The sequence below is a fragment of the Ursus maritimus genome, unplaced genomic scaffold (assembly GCF_017311325.1).
Source record: "Ursus maritimus isolate PB19 unplaced genomic scaffold, ASM1731132v1 scaffold_19, whole genome shotgun sequence".
Taxonomy (NCBI): Eukaryota; Metazoa; Chordata; class Mammalia; order Carnivora; family Ursidae; genus Ursus; species Ursus maritimus.
In genome coordinates this window covers 46720372-46724032 of record NW_024424341.1, presented here as the reverse complement: position 1 = coordinate 46724032, position 3661 = coordinate 46720372, and positions in this window count along the sequence as shown.

The following is a 3661-nucleotide window of genomic DNA, read 5'->3' as shown; positions in this document are numbered from 1 at the left end:
AACATTTCTTGCCAAAATCAGCTCTTCGGGTTCCCCATCTCAGTAATAGGCTCCCGAGCCTGCCAACCCGGGTACTGGCTCTTCCCATCTGCTGTCAGTCGCTCACCAGACACTGTTGGTCCTTCCTCAACTGTCCCCTCCTCCAGGCTCCTGACCCAGCTCAGGTATCATCTTGTTTGTCCTGAGCTAGTACCCCAGCCCACCTCTTGTGCACCCTGGCCCCAGGGGGATGCTTCTAACATCTGACGCTGCTCTCCCCTGCTCAAATCCTTCCGTATCTGCCTACAGGTAATACCAAAGCTCCTCCGACCGGGCCTCCAGGACCTGACCCTGCCTACATTCCCCACCCTCAGCTCCGTCTTACCCTCAGTTCTGAGCTCCCTGACACAACCTGTCCATAGAAGACCTTGATAAAGAGCAAACAAATTACTCCTACAATGAATCTCTGTCCCACAGAAGATCCTGTTGCCCGTTTCTCCAGCCTGAGGAGAATCACAAATACATAAACATAAATCCGCAAAACTCGCAGGATCATGCAGCCCATTTTCTGCACTTAACACCCGCAAAAGCCATTGGCAAGAGATATGTCGAGGGACGGGGTGGGGGAGGAACCCCCGGAAGAGAAGGAAGGGCTAACTGGAATAGATACACTCCTTTTCGGCGAGGAGACGCCTCCTTTCGATCTTTGCAGTGTCCACCCCGGAATTCCGATCCACACCAATGCCTGCCTCCTCCAAGGCCTTCTCGCCCCCACCCCCATGTTTAAACCCCTTCTGGAAGGGACCAAAGAAAACAGTTCTAGAACCCGGGGGTGATGGGCTGGTTGTTGATGCGGGGAAAGCAGCCAAGCAGAGCAAAGGTGGGATTCCCAGGTCAGTTTCCAGGGCCACCCTCACCCTATATCCTTGCTCTTGGGCGGGCCGGACGCCTGGAGGTGGCTGGCAGGCAAGAGCACCCCACTCTGAAGGGTTTGGAGAAGAGTTGGATTCCCTCACCTCCCCTTCGGCTTCGGGAAGCGGGCCCCGGACCCCCAAAATTCCCAGAGAAGCCGTGGTGAGCCGGGACCCCAGGCGCCTCCGCGGCGCCCCGCCCCGTCTCGCGGGGCACGCCGGGAGAGGAAGTTCTCGGCCGCGTCGCCGCAACAGGTGGTCGGCAGGCTCAGACTCCAAGTCCCAGGATGCATCGCACCCCGCAGCCCGGGGCGGGCCGTGGTTGCCCTTGGCAACAGAGCGGCTCTCTGGGAGCCGGGAACCGTCCGCGCTCGGGAGTTGGGGGAGGGCCGGGGCGCGACTCGAGAGGGGCAGGGACGCGGGCGGAGTGACAGAGGGGAGCCCGGAGCCCGGCAGGGCCGACGTTCGGAGGGACGGAGATGCACAGGGTTTTCCAGGGCCAGAGAGGGACGTGGAGGGACGGGGAGACCCCCGGGCACGGAGAGAGAGGTTCCTAGCCGGAGAGGGTGAGAAAGGGATAAAGATGGGGGGCGGGGTAAGGGGGGGGGGGGACAGACGAGCTCAAACATTCAGAGAGACCCCCAGCGACAGGGGGAGACGCTGGCAGAGCCAGAGAGTGGGTCAGAGAGAGGGACGGGCATAGGGAAGTTCGCAGACACAGAGACACGGGGAAAAGGAGGGCTGAGGAGTGGAAGAGACAGAGACTGGCTCTCAAAGAGAAAGACACAGAGGAACGGAGACACGGAGGCCCAGAGAGACTCACAGCCCGATGGAGAGCGGCTGAGGGACAGCCACAGAGACAAATAGAGGCAGGAAGAGGGAGAGTTTCAGGGAGACAGAAACAGGAATGTAGGAGACATCTGGCAAGAGGCCAAGGGACACGGATTCACAGTGAGACAGACATCATAGAAATAGGGGCATCAAGACCCAGAGAGGGTCACAGGATGGCCACAGGCACAGACAGACACAGAGCAAAGAAAACAGAGAAACAGAGGCAAGGAACAGGGACAGAGTCACAGAGATAGGGAGCCAGGAACACTTGGACAGGGACAGAGACACACAGACAGGGAGCCAGGAACACTGGGACAGGGACAGAGACACACAGACAGGGAGCCAGGAACACTGGGACAGGGATAGAGACTGAGAGCAAGAGACAGTCCCAGAGGGAGACACAGACATACAGATTCACCTAGGCCATGAGAGAAATCAAGACTTGAAGAGGCAGAGTGAGACCAGGCCTCCCCGTTCACCACTGTGTCCCCAGCACTGAATACAAAGTTTGTGTAATGAAGCAGGGTGACACACTCAGAAACCCAGGGAACCGAGTGGAGTCTCAGCGGGCTAACGGGACCCACCCAGGCACCTAGTGGGGAGGAAACCCGGACCCGGCGACAGAAGGAGGTGGGGGCAGGGCTCCGCTCAGAGGATGCCCCCTCCCTCCAGCCAGCCCCCGGAGTGGGTGTGCGCACGTGTGTCGGGGGGAGGGCCTTTGTCCCGAGCCTCAGGGAGGGGGGACGCCTTTAAGCTGAAACCCCGCCCCTCGGTCGTCATGGCAACGCCTCCCCCCAGCCGGGGCTCCCACATTTCAGCAGGTGCCTGAGCTGGAGCTCCCGCCGCCGCCGCCGCCCTTGCCTCCGGCTCCTCTGCGCCCTTGCCCTCGGCTCTCCGCCCTGCCCGCCCGCTCCCCCTGGCGGAGCCGGCGCGCCCCGGGGAGCCGCTCCCTGCCCTGCGCTCCGCGCCTGGAGGTGCCTCGCCCCTCTCCTTCCCTCCTCGCAATTTCCCCGTGGCTCAGTGCTCTCCCGAGTCTCCGGCTCCTCGCCCTTCCACCTGTTTCCCCAGAAAGGCAGGATCCTGGTCCCTGCTACGTTCCTGGGGCCATGGCAGGCCTGGGCCCCGGCGGAGGCGATTCAGAGGGGGGACCCCGGCCCCTGTTTTGCAGAAAGGGGGCTCTGAGGCAGAAGGTGGTCCACGAAGTCAAGAGCCACAAGTTCACCGCCCGCTTCTTCAAGCAGCCAACCTTCTGCAGCCACTGCACCGACTTCATCTGGTGAGGGAAGGGGCTGGGGGCCTGAGGGACGAGGGAACGAGGGATGGAGACTCCTGTCACCCCAGACCCCTGACGGTTGGGAAAGGAGAGGGCTGCAGCCCTGGCTCGTGGTCCTAGGGTAGGAAGGGGCTGGGGGCCCGGATTCCTGCGTCTGAGGGAGGAGGGAACTAGGGGTCTGAACTCCTGAGTCTGAGTGGGGGGCTGGGTGCCCAGACCCCTGGGTCTGAGGGAGGAGGGGGCTGGAGGCCTGGACTCCTGGGTCTGAGGGAGGAGGGGCTGAGGGAGTCTGGACTCGGTCTGAGGGAGGAGGGGGCTGTGGGATGGACTCCTGGGTCTGAGGGAGGAGGGGCCGGGAGCCTGGGCTCCTGGGTCTGAGAAAAGAAGGGCTGAGGGCCAGAATTTCTGGGTTCTAGAACAAGAAGCAGCTGGGGTCCTGCTCAAGGAGGGAGCAAGGCGCAGTAAGGCTGGCAGAGGTGGGAGGCCCGAGTACCCTTTTCTGCGCTGACCTCTGATCCTTGCTTTTGCAGGGGAATTGGAAAACAGGGCCTGCAATGTCAAGGTAAGAGCTGGGGTCTCGGACTCCTGGGACCCTCAGGAGGGTGGAGGCTGGGGCCCCACAGCCCAGGAGGCTTGTTCTTTGGTCCCCAGAGAGGCGCGGGGGAGC